General features: G+C 51.0%; 1 long non-coding RNA gene across 1 annotated transcript; it reads right to left on the bottom strand.

Annotated features, from left to right (window-relative positions):
- Window positions 1–7,849: 7,849 nt before the first annotated feature.
- Window positions 7,850–10,559, bottom strand: LOC144485829 (uncharacterized). Its single transcript, XR_013496192.1, has 2 exons — window positions 10,386–10,559; window positions 7,850–8,006 (listed from the first exon to the last, which is right to left on the bottom strand). It is a non-coding gene; the product is annotated as an uncharacterized LOC144485829 (long non-coding RNA).
- Window positions 10,560–17,224: the final 6,665 nt, after the last annotated feature.

Genomic DNA, 17,224 nt, shown 5'->3' on the forward strand with positions numbered 1-17,224 from the left:
GGCAGATTTCCTTCCCTAAAGGGAACCAGATGGGTTTTTCCAACAATGGGTCATCAGTAGATTCTTAATTCCAGATATTTTTTATTGAATTCAAATTCCACCATCTGCCGTGGCGGGGATTCGAACCCGGGTCCCCAGAACATTAGCTGAGTTTCTGGATTAATAGTGTAGCGGTAATACCACTGGGCCATTGCCTCCCCAGAGGCTTGGGTCACTGTCTGTGCGGAGTCTGCACGTTCTCCCCGTGTCTGCGCGGGTTTCCTCCGGGTGCTCCGGTTTCCTCCCGCAGTCTGAAAGATGTGCTGGTTAGGTGCATCGGCCGTGCTAAATTCTCCCTCAGTATCCAAAGATGTGCAGGTTATGGGGAATGGCCATGCTAAATTGTTCCTAATGTCAGGGGGATGAGCAGGGTAAATATGTGGGGTTGTGGGAATGGGGCCTGGGTGGGATTCGATGGGCCGAATGGCCTCTTTCTGCACTGTAGGAATTTATGATTCAAATCAAATAATCAAGGTCAAAGAACACTTCTTATTTGACATTTATATCCATCAAACTTCAGTGAACAAAAGATCAGTCACAGGGAATGAACGAGTATCTAAATCTTTGGAATTAAAAGGTTTAACGGCCTGTCTGGACACAGCAGGGACGATGTTAGACAACTAGTTATAAGGAGAGGCTGGATAGACTGGGACTTTTTTCTCTGGAGCGTAGGAGGCCGAGGGGTGATCTTATAGAGGTCTAAAAAATAATGAGGGGCACAGATCAGCTAGATAGTCAATATCTTTTCCCAAAGGTAGGGGAGTCTAAAACTAGAGGGCGTAGGTTTAAGGTGAGAGGGGAGAGATACAAAAGTGTCCAGAGGGGCAATTTTTTCACACAGAGGGTGGTGAGTGTCTGGAACGAGCTGCCAGAGGTAGTAGTAGAGGCGGGTACAATGTTGTCTTTTAAAAAGCGTTTAGACAGTTACATGGGTACGATGGGTATAGAGGGATATGGACCAAATGCGGGCATTTGGGATTAGTTTAGTGGTTTAAAAAAAAGGGCAGCATGGACAGGTTGGGCCGAAGGGCCTGTTTCCATGCTGTAAACCTCTGATTCTATGAGATTTTTACCAGCATTCCTGAGTCATGAACACAACTCCAAGTATTTTATTCTGGACGAACAGAAACAAGTGGATGTTCTGCTGGGGAGGAATGTGGAAGAATCAAAGACATGGTTAGGGGGAGTGTGTAGTTAATGGCAGGACCCCGAACACCACTGATGCACAGGGGGATCCCGAGGATCAAGTCCATAGCTCCCTGACAGTGGCCACACAAGTAGATAGGGTGGTACAGAAGGCGGATGGCGCGCTTGCCTTTATTGGTCGGGGCATTGAGTCAAAGAGTCAAGATGTTGCAGCTTTATAAAACTTAGATTTGATTTATTATTGTCACATGTATTAACATACAGTGAAAAGCATTGTTTCTTGCGCGCTATACAGATTTAGCATACCGTTCATAGAGAAGGGTGCAGAATGTAGTCTTAGAATCTTAGAAACCCTACAGCACAGAGAAAGGCCATTCGGCCCATCGAGTCTGCACCAACCACAATCCCACCCAGACCCTACCCCCATATCCCTACATATTTACCCACTAATCCCTCTAACCTACGCATCCCAGGACACTAAGGGCAATTTTAGCATGGCCAGTCAACCTAACCCGCACATCTTTGGACTGTGGGAGGAAACCAGAGCACCCAGAGGAAACCCACGCAGACACGAAGAGAATGCGCAAACTCCACACAGACAGTGACCCAAGCCGGGAATCGAACCCAGGTCCCTGGAGCTGTGAAGCAGCAGTGCTAACCCACTGTGCCACCGTGCCGCCCTGTTACAGTCATAGCTAGGGTGTAGAGAAAGATCAACTTAATGCGAGGTAGGTCCATTCAAAAGTCTGACGGCAGCAGGGAAGAAGCTGTTCTTGAGTCGGTTGGTACGTGACCTCAGACTTTTCCCGATGGAAGAAGGTGGAAGAGAGAATGTCCGGGGTGCGTGAGGTCCTTAATTATGCTGGCTGCTTTTCCCGAGGCAGCGGGAAGTGTAGACAGAGTCAATGGATGGGAGGCTGGTTTGCGTGATGGATTGGGCTAAATTCACGACCCTTTTGTAGTTCCTTGCGGCCTTGGGCAGAGCAGGAGCCCCAGACCAAGCTGTGATACAACCAGAAAGAATGCTTTCTATGGTGTATCTGTAAAAGTTGGTGAGAGTCGTAGCTGACATGCCAAATTTACTGAGTCTTCTGAGAAAGTAGAGGGGTTGGTGGGGCTTTCTTAACTATAGTGTCGGCACGGGGGGGACCAGGACAGGTTGTTGGTGATCTGGACACCTAAAAACGTGAAGCTTTCGACCCTTTCTACTTCGTCCCCGTTGATGTAGACAGGGGCATGTTCTCCTTTACGCTTCCTGAAGTCGATGACAATCTCCTTCGTTTTGTTGACATTGAGGGAGAGATTATTGTTGCCGCACCAGTTCACCAGATTCTCGATCTCCTTCCTGTACTCTGTCTCGTCATTGTTTGAGATCCGACCCACTACGGTGGTGTCGTCAGCAAACTTGAAAATCGAGTTAGAGGGGAATTTGGCCGCACGGTCATAGGTGTATAATGACTATCATCCAGTGGCTCTGACATCATTATAAAGTGCCGCACTTAGAGTACTGCGTTCAATTGTGGGCGCCGCATTTACAGGAAGGATGTGGAGGCTTTGGAGAGGATGCAGAGATTTGCTGCCTGGATTAGAGGGTGTGAACGATAAGGAGAGGCTGGACAAACTAGGATTGTTTTCTCTGGAGCAACAGAGGCTGAGGGGAGACCTGACAGAAGTCTATAAAATTATGAGAGGCGTAGATAGGTTTGACAGTCAGAATCTTGTTCCCCAGAGTTGAAATGTCTAACACTAGGGGGCGCACACTTAAGGTGAGAGGGGGGAAGTTCAAAGGAGATGTGAGGGGTAAGTGTTTTTTACACAGAGAGTGGTGGGTGTCTGGAATGCGCTGCCGGGGGTGGTGGTGGAGGCAGATACGATAGGGGGGTGTAAGGGGCTTTTAGATAGGCACAATGAATAAGCAAGGATTGGAGGGATATGGAGCATGGGCAGATGGAAGGGATTAGTTTAATTTGGCATCATGTACAGCACAGCATGGTGGGCCGAAGGGCCTGTTCCGCCGCTGTACTGTACTCTGTTCAATGAGTATTCCAGAAAACAGGATGGGAAGGGGGAGAGAGAGTTCTGGAGGTCAGTGTGCAACGTTCCAATAAAATCCTACCGCAGAATGAAACAGGGGATCAAATGCCACTCCCGGCTCACCAAAGTCTCAATGGCAGAACTGACCATGAATGCGGACAAAAGTTACTGTCCGGCTTTAACACTGAGCCAGAAAAAACACACACACAGACTGCGTCCCCTTGTCGGGGTGCAGTTAGCTGCCCTGCCACAGACACCGGCCGAGCTCCCACTGGGGGATGGCTACCCACCGACAACCTCGACCCTCTTGCCCCCCCCAGCTCGACAGCTGCACACCGCGTTCTAGTGCCCGCATCGCGAAAGCTGGCAGGCAGGTCCAACAAGTCGTTAAGGCGGCAAACGGCACTTGGACCTTCACCAGAATGCTGGAAAATCCTCAGTGAGTCTGATAGCATCTGGGGAAAGAATAGAGCCAGCGTTTCGAGTCAGGATCCTGTCAGACCTGCTGAGATTTTCCAGCAATTTCTGCTTTTGTTTCAGATTAAGAGGTTTAACAACACCAGGTTAAAGTCCAACAGGCTTATTTGGTAGCAAAAGCCAAACAAGCTTTCGGAGCCCCAAGCCCCTTCTTCAGGCGAGTGGGAATTCTGTTCACAAACAAGGCATATAAAGACACAAACTCAATTTACAGAATAATGGTTGGAATGCGAATACTTACAGCTAATCAATCTTTAAGATACAAACAACGTGAGTGGAGGGAGCATCAAGACAGGCTAAAAAGATGTGTATTGTCTCCAGACAGGACAGCCAGTGAGACTCTGCAGGTCCAGGCAAGCTGTGGGGATTACAAATAGTGTGACATGAACCCAATATCCCGGTTGAGGCCGTCCTCGTGTGTGCGGAACTTGGCTATCAGTTTCTGCTCAGCGACTCTGCGCTGTCGTGTGTCGTGAAGGCCGCCTTGGAGAACGCTTACCCGAATATCAGAGGCCGAATGCCCGTGACCGCTGAAGTGCTCCCCAACAGGAAGAGAACAGTCTTGCCTGGTGATTGTCGAGCGGTGTTCATTCATCTGTTGTCGCAGCGTCTGCATGGTTTCCCCAATGTACCACGCCTCGGGACATCCTTTCCTTTCCCGAGACATGGTACATTGGGGAAACCAAGCAGACGCTGCGACAACGGATGAATGAACACCGCTCGACAATCACCAGGCAAGACTGTTCTCTTCCTGTTGGGGAGCACTTCAGCGGTCACGGGCATTCGGCCTCTGATATTCGGGTAAGCGTTCTCCAAGGCGGCCTTCGCGACACACGACGGCGCAGAGTCGCTGAGCAGAAACTGATAGCCAAGTTCCGCACACACGAGGAGGGCCTCAACCGGGATATTGGGTTCATGTCACACTATTTGTAATCCTCACAACTTGCCTGGACCTGCAGAGTCTCACTGGCTATCCTGTCTGGAGACAATACACATCTCTTTAACCTGTCTTGATGCTCTCTCCACTCACATTGTTTGTATCTTAAAGACTTGATTAGCTGTAAGTATTCGCATTCCAACCATTATTCATGTAAATTGAGTCTGTGTCTTTATATGCCCTGTTTGTGAACAGAATTCCCACTCACCTGAAGCAGGGGCTTGGGGCTCTGAAAGCTTGTGTGGCTTTTGCTACCAAATAAACCTGTTGGACTTTAACCTGGTGTTGTTAAACTTCTTACTGTGTTTACCCCAGTCCAACGCCGGCATCTCCACATCATGACTTTGTTTCAGATCCCAGCATCCGCAGTATCTTGCTTCTATCTTGATGTTTGGGCCTTTATTGCAAAGGGGCTGGAGTTTAAAAATAGGGAGGTTTTGTTGCAATTGTCCAGGGTGTTGGTGAGGCCTCACCTGGAACACTGCGCACAGTTTGGGTCCCCTGAGGGACTGTAGTCTCCCTATATAGACTATAGTGTGGGCATGGGGGGACCAGGACAGGTTGTTGGTGATCTGGACACCTAAAACCTTGACGCTCTCGACCCTTTCTACTTCATCCCCGTTTAGACAGGGATATGTTCTCCTTTACGCTTCCTGAAGTCGATGACAATCTCCTTCATTTTGTTGACATTGAGGGAAAGATTATTCTCTATCTCATTCCTGTACTCTGTCTCATCAGTTTGTGAGAGGTTATGCACTTTGGAAGGAGGAATGGAGGCAGAGACTATTTTCCAAATGGGGAAATGCTTAGGAAATCAGAAGCACAAAGGGACTTGGGAGTCATTGTTCAAGATTCTCTTAAGGTTAACGTGCAGGTTCAGTCGGCAGTTAGGAAGGCAAATGCAATGTTAGCATTCATGTCGAGAGGGCTAGAATACAAGAGCTGGGATGTACTTCTGAGGCTGTATAAGGCTCTGGTCAGACCCCATTTGGAGTATTGTGAGCAGTTTTGAGCCCCATATTCAAGGAAGAATGTGCTGGCCTTGGAAAGGGTCCAGAGGTTCACAAGAATGATCCCTGGAATGAAGAGCTTGTCGTATGAGGAACGGTTGAGGACTCTGGGTCTGTACTTGTTGGGAGTTTAGAAGGATAAGGGGGGGATCTTATCGAAACTTACTGGATACTGCGAGGCCTGGATAGAGTGGACGTGGAGGGGATGGTTCCACTAGTAGGAGAAACTAGAACCAGAGAGCACAACCTCAGGCTAAAGGGACGATCCTTTAAAACAGAGATGAGGAGAAATTTCTTCAGCCAGAGAGTGGTGAATGTGTGAAACTCTTTGCCACAGAAGGCTGTGGAGGCCAGGTCATTGAGTCTCTAAGGCAGAGATAGATAGGTTCTTCATTGATAAGGGGATCGGGGTTATGGGGAAAAGGCAGAATGGGGATGAGAAAAATATCAGCCATGGTTGAATGGCAGGCAGACTCGATGGGCCAAGTGGCCTAATTCTGCTCATGTCTTATGGATATTTGCCACCTCAACAGCCTGTGGAGGCTCAGAGAGGGTTATCCAGGATAGTATCCAAAAACAAAGGGATATGGCAATGGGGTGAGAATAGGAGATCAGACATATCCTGCAGAAGCTTCCTGGGGCCTGACGGATACTCTAGATCCTGTCTCAATGTTTCTCTGTAACCCCCGCCTGCCCCATCGAGGAGGAGGAAGTAATTACACTGGCGAAAGTTGACACAAAGAGGCTGCCTTAGTGCACGATTCTGGAGCTGGAGGTCTACACTTTAACCTTCACTTTGCAGGATTCTTTATTCCTGGACCATCATACACCTGCCTGGAGTAACACCAGAAATCCAAGCAAAAGTCTGCGGCTAAAAAGAACACCACTCAATTAGAATCCAGTCCGTAACTCACTCCTGGGTATCTGTTATTCTATATATAAACCACCCTGAACCCCTCGATTAGATTCCAGTCTGCAACTCACTCCCGAGTATCTGTTATTCTATATATAAACCACTCTGAACCCCTCGATTAGATTCCAGTCTGCAACTCACTCCCGAGTATCTGTTATTATATATATAAACCACCCCAAACATCTTGATTAGATTCCAGTCTGTAACTCACTCCCAGGTGTCTGTTATTATATATATATAAACCACCCCAAACATCTTGATTAGATTCCAGTCTGTAACGCACTCCCGGGTATGTTATTCTATATATAAACAACCCCGAACCCCTCGATTAGATTCCAGTCTGTAACGCACTCCCGGGTATGTTATTCTATATATAAACAACCCCGAACCCCTCGATTAGATTCCAGTCTGTAACTCACTCCCGGGTATGTTATTCTATATATAAACCCCGAACCCCTCGATTAGATTCCAGTCTGTAACTCACTCCCGGGTATCTGTTATTCCATATATAAACCACCCCGAACCCCTCGATTAGATTCCAGTCTGTAACTCACTCCCGGGTATCTGTTATTCTATATATAAACAACCCCGAACCCCTCGATTAGATTCCAGTCTGTAACGCACTCCCAGGTATGATATACCAGGCTGATTCGGGGGATGGCGGTTAGGAATATTTTCACTGGAGTTCAGATGAATGAGGGGGGATCTCACAGAATCTTATAAAATTCTAACAGGACTAGACAGGGTAGATGCAGGGAGGATGTTCCCGATGGTGGGGGGAGCCCAGAACCAGGGGTCACAGTCTGAGGATTCGGGGTAGACCATTTAGGACGGAGGTGAGGAGACATTTCTTCACCCGGTGAGCCTGTGGAATTCATTCCCACAGGAAGTGGTTGATGCCAAAACATTGAATGTATTCGAGAGTCGGCTGGATATAGCACTTGGGGCGAACGGGGTCAAAGGTTATGGGGGGAAAGCAGGATTAGGCTATTGAGTTGGATGATCAGCCATGATGGTGATGGATGGCAGAGCAGGCTCGAAGGGCCGAATGGCCTCCTCCTGTTCCTACCTTCCGTGTTTCTATGTTTACCCTCACCGAGAGCTTGGAGTAGGGTGCACTGCCAGCAGACTTACTGATACCCTCAGTGTAATTGCTAAGTAAAGCGTGCAAGGACTTTGAGACAGCAAGGCACACACATCCCACGCTTGGCATCCTCCTGCTGGCCAAAGTCGACAAACCATTAGAGAAATCATCCGGCTCTGCGTTTCACCAGCGGACCAGGAAAACGGATATAAAACAAACCAAAAAAAACCCAACTTTATTTTAACTTGATATCAACTACAAATAGAAACAGGGTAGAAACGCACAGGGCGACAGACTGGTGCTTGGTCCAGCGTTTGAAGCTGAAGCGTGCGGTGTCAGAATGCTGTTCAGTCACAGGAGACTCATCTGAAAGAGAGAGAGGGGAGGAGGAAGAACATCTTTAGCCGGTGTGTGTGTGTGTTGGCGGACATGACTGAACCCCTGAGATCAGTCAGGCAAAACGGGTTCAACCCAGGAGACGCAGCCAGGAGAGTGAGCGGGGACCCGGGAGCTCTCTCACGTACATGATCTTGAAGTGCAGAGGTTCATATGGGCAAGCGCGAGCCCCGCACAGTGCTAACAACGGGGGAGATTTTAGTAGCCTTTGCACAGCGCCAGGACAGGGAGTAACACTGGCCCCGGGGCCCCAGGACAGGGAGTAACACTGGCCCCGGGGCCCCAGGACAGGGAGTAACGCTGGCCCCGGGGCCCCAGGACAGGGAGTAACGCTGGCCCCGGGGCCCCAGGACAGGGAGTAACACTGGCCCCGGGGCCCCAGGACAGGGAGTAACACTGGCCCCGGGGCCCCAGGACAGGGAGTAACACTGGCCCCGGGGCCCCAGGACAATCCCCTCCCTCCCACACCTTGTCCAACAGCGGTTACTGTCCGAGGCACAGCATTGCTGACAGTGCAGCCCCACCCTCAGCATCGCACTGTGGCATCGGACTCAATGCAGTGAGATCGCAAACCTGGCCGGGAACGACCAGGAACACAAGGATCTTGTGGATTTGCTCCAATCCCCCCAGGATAGACAGGATACACGGCCATGTGTACAGGTCTGGTCACCCTATTATAGAAAGATTATTAAACTAGAAAGAGTGCAGAAGAGATTGACTAGGATGCTCCTAGGACTTGATGGATTGAGTTATAAGGAGAGGCTGAATAGACTGGGACTTTTTTCTCTGAAGTGTAGGAGGCTGAGGGGTGATCTTATAGAGGTCTATAAAATAATGAGGGACACAGATCAGCTAGATAGTCAATATCTTTTCCCAAAGGTAGGGGAGTCTAAAACTAGAGGGCATAGGTCATAAGGGAATAGATAAGATAGAAGCAGGGGAGTTGTTTCCACTGGCGGGTGAAACTAGAAGGCATGGTCTCAAAATAAGGGGGAGCAGATTTGGGACTGAGTTGAGGAGGAACTTCTTCATCCAAAGGGTTGTGAATCTGTAGCCCAGTTGAGGCTCCCTCATTGAATGTTTTTAAGGCAAGGATAGATAGATTTTTGAACAGTAAAGGAATTAAGGGTTATGGTGAGCGGGCGGGTAAGTGGAGCTGAGCCCACGAAATGATCAGCCATGATCTTATTGAATGGCGGAGCAGGCTCGAGGGGCCAGATGGCCCACTCCTAGTTCTTATGTTCAAGGTGAGAGATACAAAAGGGCCCAGAGGGGCAATTTTTCCACACAGAGGGAGGGGAGTGTCTGGAACGAGCTGCCAGAGGCAGTAGTAGAGGCGGGTACAATTTTGTCTTTTAAAAAGTGTTTAGACAGGTACATGGGTACGATGGGTATAGAGGGATATGGGCCAAGTGCGGGCAATTGGGACTAGCTTAGGGGTTTAAAAAAAAAAAGGGCGGCATGGACAAGTTGGGCCGAAGGGCCTGTTTCCATGCTGTAAACCTCTATGACCTCCCTCCGGCCACATTTAAAGTGGCAACATTTAACTTGAATCAACGTTAACAACTCCCCCCTTCTGGTCCCATCTCAGGGTTTGACACCAAACATCGGAGCTATTAACGTGACTCTTTTAAACTATTAACATCTTTTGTCAACACAATGGTTTGGAGGGTAGGTCTTATGAGGAAAGGTTGAGGGAGCTAGGGCTGTTCTCTCTGGAGTGGAGGAGGCTGAGGGGAGACTTAATAGAGGTTTATAAAATGATGAAGGGGGTAGATAGAGTGAACGTTCAAAGACTATTTCCTCGGGTGGATGGAGCTATTACAAGGGGGCATAACTATAGGGTTCGTGGTGGGAGATATAGGAAGGATATCAGAGGTAGGTTCTTTACGCAGAGAGTGGTTGGGGTGTGGAATGGACTGCCTGCAGTGATAGTGGAGTCAGACACTTTAGGAACATTTAAGCGGTTATTGGATAGGCACATGGAGCACACCAGGATGATAGGGAGTGGGATAGCTTGATCTTGGTTTCAGATGAAGCTCGGCACTACATCGTGGGCCGAAGGGCCTGTTCTGTGCTGTACTGTTCTATGTTCTAATGGCGCTGGGCACCGTTTGAGCTTAAATAGTCAGCGCTGCCACAGGGATTTCATTTCCTTTTAACAAGGTGCGTTAGTCAGCCCACTTCAATGTTTCTCAGCTTGGGGAGAGAGGTGCCAGTTGTTGTCAGGAGGGAGTCGGGAGTCTGACAGGATAAACCGAAGGCATCTTGCAACTCGACGGTGAAGTTAAAACGAATCTCGGTGACCACACCAGGCAGAGCAGCGGGCCCAGGCGAGACGGCACGTACCATTAAATGTCACAGCAGCCTCCCTCACTCCGTCGTCTCCATGTTTTCCTCCTCTTCCTCTGCTCCTTCCGTGGCCTCCTCCTCACCCTCCTTCTTTTCGGGGGGCTTCTCGTAAGCTTTCTCCGAGGGTGTCACTATCACACCGTCCCAGGTGGACATTTCCACAGCGAGGCCTGGCAAAGCAAAGCAAGTGGTCAATGCTTCACACGCGTCACTTTTACAGGAATGATACCCGGACTTCAGGTGTTAGGTTACGAGGAGAGATTAGGCCTTTATTCTCGCACGTTCAGAAGGTTGAGGGGGCGATCTGATAGATGTCTATAAAATATCTACAGGGAAGGACAGGGTGGATCTGTGGAAGAATAAACTGTTTCCACTAGCTGAAGGCTCTAAAACCATAGAATCCCACAGTGCAGAAGGAGGCCATTTTGGCCCATTGAGCCCGCACTGACCACAATCCCATCCAGGCCCTATTCCCATAACCCCACATATTTACCCTGCTAATCCCCTGACACTAAGGGGCAATTTAGCACGGCCAATCCACCTAACCTGCACATCTTTGGACACTAAGGGGCAATTTAGCATGGCCAATCCACCTAACCTGCACATCTTTGGACACTAAGGGACAATTTAGCATGGCCAATCCACCTAACCTGCACATCTTTGGACACTAAGGGGCAATTTAGCATGGCCAATCCACCTAACCCGCACATCTTTGGACACTAAGGGGCAATTTAGCATGGCCAATCCACCTAACCCGCACATCTTTGGACACTAAGGGGCAATTTAGCATGGCCAATCCACCTAACCCGCACATCTTTGGACACTAAGGGGCAATTTAGCATGGCCAATCCACCTAACCCGCACATCTTTGGACACTAAGGGGCAATTTAGCATGGCCAATCCACCTAACCTGCACATCTTTGGACACTAAGGGGCAATTTAGCATGGCCAATCCACCTAACCTGCACATCTTTGGACACTAAGGGGCAATTTAGCATGGCCAATCCACCTAACCTGCGCATCTTTGGACTGTGGGAGGAAACCGGAGCACCCGGAGGAAACCCACGCAGACACGGGGGAGAACGTGCAGACTCCACACAGACAGTGACCCGAGCCAGGAATCGAACCCGGGTCCCTGGCGCTGTGAGGCTGCGGCGCTAACCAAGGCCCTAATTTAAAAATTGGGACCACATCATTCAGGAGTTATGTTGGAAACACTTCTACCCGCAGAGGATGGGGGGAGGTTGGGAACTTCCTCTTCCTCAAACAGCGGCGGATGCTGGTTCAGTTGTTGGGTTTCAGTCCGAGGTAGACACATTCTTACTGAGCAGGGGTATCAAGGGAGATGGGCCGAGGGCAGGTCCATGGAGTTAGGCCACAGATCAGCCATAATCTGATTGAATGGTGGAGCCGGTGAGGCCACAGCTGGGGTAGTGTGTGCAGTTCTGGTCGCCACATTACAGGAAGGACGTGAATGCACTGGAATGGGTGCAGAGGAGATTCACCAGGATGCTGCCTGGGACGGAGCATTTAAGTTATAAAGAGAGGTTGGATAGGCTTGGGTTGTTTTCCTTGGAGCAGAAAAGACTGAAGGGCAACATGGACAAGTTGGGCCGAAGGGCCCGTTTCCATGCTGTAAACCTCTATGACCTGGTCAAGGTGTTCAAGATTATGAGGGCAACGGAGAGGGTGGATAGGGAGCAGCTGGTCCCCCTAGTTGAAGGGCCAGTTCAGAGGGGACACAAGTTAAAAGTGAGGGGTGGGAGGTTTAGGGGGGATTTGAGGAAGCGCTTTTTTAGCCAGAGAGTGGGGAGGATCTGGAATGGGCTGCCTGGGAGGGGGGTGGAGGCGGGATGCCTCACATCCTTTAAAAAGTCCCTGGATGAGCACCCGGCATGCCAAAACATTCAGGGCTTTGGGCCAAGTGCTGGCGAGTGGGATTAGGTGGGCAGGTCAGGGCCTTTCATGAGTCAGTGCAGACTCGATGGGCTGAAGGGCCTCCTCTGCACTGTAGTATTGTGAGAGTGGGCTCGTGGGGCTGAATGGCCTGCTCCTGTGTTCCAGCTCAGGGGCCCGGCCTCAGGCATACGGAGTATGGAAGCCTGACCAAACAAGTCATGGTCGTCACCACTGCTGGAAACAGCAGTAAAAGGAAGCCATATCCAAGCTCCGACCTCCAGCACCCACTTAACCCCGCTGAGTCTCTCACCACTGCCCTCAAGGTGGTTCTTCCCACTCTCCCGAGAGACGGTTTCAAACCTTCAGCCGTCTCGGAGGTATTTCTCCGAGATATTTCCGATGCGCTAGTTATTAATTGATGTTCCCCGTGCTGCCAGCTAAATTAATCTTCAAGAGATACTCTGGGGCTGACCTTCCCGTGTCAACTGCTCAAAACTTAACAGGGCTCCACAAAGTACATTGGCCTTGGATTCCAGTACAGGTATGGGGATCTTTTGCTGCAATTGTACAGGGCGTTGGTGAGGCCACACCTGGAGTATGATGTGCAGTTTTGGTCCCCTTATCTGAGGAAGGATGTCCTTGCTATAGAGGGAGCGCAGCGAAGGTTTCCCAGGCTGATTCCTGGGATGGCAGGTCTGTCATATGAACAAAGAACAGTACAGCACAGGAAACAGGCCCTTCGGCCCTCCAAGCCTGTGCCGCTCCTTGGTCCAACTAGACCAATCGTTTGTATCCCTCCATTCCCAGGCTGCTCATGTGACTATCCAGGTAAGTCTTAAACGATGTCAGCGTGCCTGCCTCCACCACCCTACTTGGCAGCGCATTCCAGGCCCCCACCACCCTCTGTGTAAAAAACGTCCCTCTGATATCTGAGTTATACTTCGCCCCTGAGGAGAGACTAAGTCGGTTAGGATTATATTCACTGGAGTTTAGAAGAGTGAATGGGGACCTCGTGGAAACTTATAAAATTCTAACAGGGTCGATTCAGCAAGAATGTTCCCGAAGGTGGGGGGAGTCCCAAACTAGGGTCATAGTTTGAGGATAAGGGGTAAACCTTTTAGAACTGAGGTGAGGAGAAATTTCTTCACCCAGAGGGTGGTGAATGTGTGGAATTCACTCCCACGGAAAGTTTAAGTTTATTTATTAGTCACAAGTCGGCTTACATTAACACGGCAATGAAGCTACTGTGAAAATCCCCTAGTTGCCACACTCCGGCGCCTGTTCGGGTACACTGAGGGAGAATTTAGCACGGCCAATGCACCCTAACCAGCACGTCTTTCGGACTGTGGGAGGAAACCGGAGCACCCGGAGGAAACCCACGCAGACACGGGGAGAACGTGCAAACTCCACACAGACAGTGACCCAAGCCGGGAATCGAACCCGGGAGCCCCTGGTGCCGTGATGCAGCAGTGCTAACCCACTGTGCTGCCGTGCCGCCACAGATAGTAGTTGAGGCCAAAACAATGTGTGATTTCAAGAAGGAATTAGATGTCGCTCTTGGGGCTAAAAGGATCAGCAGTTCAAGAAACGTGGTCAGCATGGAGGAGTTGGGCTGAAGGGTCTGTTTCTGTGCTGTATATAGCTATGACTCTGATGTGTGTGTGTGTGTGGGTGTGTGTGGGGGGGGGGGGAAAGAGAGAGAGAGAGAGAGAAATCAGGATACTGAATTCGATGATTAGCCATGATTAAAATGAATGGCGGAGCAGGTTGTAAGGGCCAAGTGGCCTCCTCTTGCTTCTAGTTTCTGTATTTCTATGAAGTGGTTCTCACATTGTCAAATGGTCTGCTCTAGTGTCGCCCCCTTCACAGCTGGGACCGGCTTGGCCACTTGGCTTGCAGGTTTGAGAGAGAAGGGGTATAGGACAGGTTTACTCACAACCCAGGGCTCTGGTTCGTACTGCTGCCTCACAGTGCCAGGGACCCGGGTTCACTGCTGCCTCACAGTGCCAGGGACCCGGGTTCACTGCTGCCTCACAGCGCCAGGGACCCGGGTTCACTGCTGCCTCACAGTGCCAGGGACCCGGGTTCACTGCTGCCTCACAGTGTCAGGGACCCGGGTTCACTGCTGCCTCACAGCGCCAGGGACCCGGGTTCACTGCTGCCTCACAGCGCCAGGGACCCGGGTTCACTGCTGCCTCACAGCGCCAGGGACCCGGGTTCACTGCTGCCTCACAGCGCCAGGGACCCGGGTTCACTGCTGCCTCACAGCGCCAGGGACCCGGGTTCACTGCTGCCTCACAGCGCCAGGGACCCGGGTTCACTGCTGCCTCACAGCGCCAGGGACCCGGGTTCACTGCTGCCTCACAGCACCAGGGACCCGGGTTCACTGCTGCCTCACAGCGCCAGGGACCCGGGTTCACTGCTGCCTCACAGTGCCAGGGACCCGGGTTCACTGCTCCCTCACAGCGCCAGGGACCCGGGTTCACTGCTGCCTCACAGTGCCAGGGACCCGGGTTCACTGCTACCTCACAGCGCCAGGGACCCGGGTTCACTGCTGCCTCACAGCGCCAGGGACCCGGGTTCACTGCTGCCTCACAGCGCCAGGGACCCGGGTTCACTGCTGCCTCACAGCGTCAGCGACCCGGGTTCGATTCCCGGCTCGGGTCACTGTCTGTGTGCAGTCTGCACGTTCTCCCCGTGTCTGCGTGGGTTTCCTCCGGGTGCTCCGGTTTCCTCCCACAGTCCCGAAACACGTGCTGGTTAGGGTGCATTGATCCAAACAGGGGCCCGGGGTGTGGCGACTAGGGGAAATTTCACAGTAACTTCATTGCAGTGTTAATGTAAGCCTTGCTTGCGACACTAATAAATAAACAAGCTTGATAATAAACTGTGCAAGAAACAACAAGAACAAGCAGCTCCCCGTGGCCTTGGAGGTGTCCGGCAGAGTTAACCTGACAATCTGCCTCAGTGTGCAGGGTTCCTGCTCTGGAGTTACCGATCCGTGGGCTCAGGCTGCCAGGCCGGCGAAGCCTCGACCCCCCCCCTCCGCCGAGGCCCACTCGGACAGCTGAGTGACCCTCCCGGTCCACAGACCTCGACAGAGACTGGCCAGTCGGTGGGGGAGTATTCCCAACAGCACAGAGTCGGCACTCGAGGAGAGAGAGAGAGAGATCGAGACCTGCGCACCGGCCCCCTTGATTTTATGTAAAGCTGAAGTAGCTATAAAGCCAATGCTTTACACAAGGGTGCCTGAACGAGACAGCTATAAACTCGGAGCTTCAGATCTCCGTAAATACAAGATAAGTGCACACCTTTGCTATAAATTAGCCCACCAGGGCTGGGCCTGCTTGGTGTGTGTTGAATGTTCACAGCACAACTCATTAAAGCCGCCCTCCTGCCACACTCAGTGACGCACGTCTTAAACAAAAAGATATTGTTACGCAGGGAAAACAAAGGAATCAAAGCTCTGCTGACATCAGGAATTAACACTGCTGGGGGAGGTCGTGGAGACGGTGCCAATATGACGCACGAGATATTCCACTCCTCCTCCATAAAATCCCTGCCGTACAGAAGGCGGCCATTCGGCCCATCGAGCCAGCACCAACAATAATCACATCCAGCTCCTATCCCTGTAACCCCATGCATTTACCCTGCTGATCCCCCTGACACGAAGGGGCAATTTAGCACGGCCAATCCACCCAACCTACACGCCTTTGGACTGTGGGAGGAAACCGGAGCATAGAACCTAACATAGAAGAGTACAGCACACAACAGGCCCTTCGGCCCACGATGTTGTGCCGAGCTTTATCTGAAACCAAGATCAAGCTATCCCACTCCCTATCATCCTGCTCCATGTGCCTATCCAATAACCGCTTAAATGTTCCTAAAGTGTCTGACTCCACTATCACTGCAGGCAGTCCATTCCACACCCCAACCACTCTCTGCGTAAAGAACCTACCTCTGATATCCTTCCTATATCTCCCACCACGAACCCTATAGTTATGCCCCCTTGTAATAGCTCCATCCACCCGAGGAAATAGTCTTTGAACGTTCACTATCTATCCCCTTCATCATTTTATAAACCTCTATTAAGTCTCCCCTCAGCCTCCTCCGCTCCAGAGAGAACAGCCCTAGCTCCCTCAACCTTTCCTCATAAGACCTACCCTCCAAACCAGGCAGCATCCTGGTAAATCTCCTCTGCACTCTTTCCAGCGCTTCCACATCCTTCTTATAGTGAGGTGACCAGAACTGCACACAATATTCCAAATGTGGTCTCACCAAGGTCCTGTACAGTTGCAGCATAACCCCACGGCTCTTAAACTCCAACCCCCTGTTAATAAAAGCTAACACACTATAGGCCTTCTTCACAGCTCTATCCACTTGACTGGCAACCTTTAGAGATCTGTGGATATGGACCCCAAGATCTCTCTGTTCCTCCACAGTCTTCAGAACCCTTCCTTTGACCCTGTAATCCACATTTAAATTAGTCCTACCAAAATGAATCACCTCACACCGGAGCACCCGGAGGAAACCCACGCAGACACGGGGAGAATGTGCAGACTCCGCACAGAGGGAATCGAACTCGGGTCCCTGGCGCTGTGAGGCAGCAGTGTTGACCACTGGGCCCCCGTGCCGCAGACCGTTACAGTCTATAGCGACTCCACCTCACTCTGGGGCTGGGTGACCATCCTTTGCGATAGTCTCCACTGACCACATAAGGGCGCCACAAACGCGCCTGGTCCCTTCTTTCCATGCCTCACTCAGGTGCACCTTTGACCCGGGGGGGAGGGGGGGGGGGGGGGGGGAAATCATTGGACAGCGATCAGGAGCAGGAAACCCAGCTGATATTCCACCTCCCTTAGCTGGGTACAAAACCAGCCACCCCCTGCCGAGCTAAATCCCCTGGGACCACACATTGGCACAGCAGTTAGCACTGC

Source organism: Mustelus asterias, unplaced genomic scaffold (genome assembly GCF_964213995.1).
Source record: "Mustelus asterias unplaced genomic scaffold, sMusAst1.hap1.1 HAP1_SCAFFOLD_229, whole genome shotgun sequence".
NCBI lineage: Eukaryota > Metazoa > Chordata > Chondrichthyes > Carcharhiniformes > Triakidae > Mustelus > Mustelus asterias.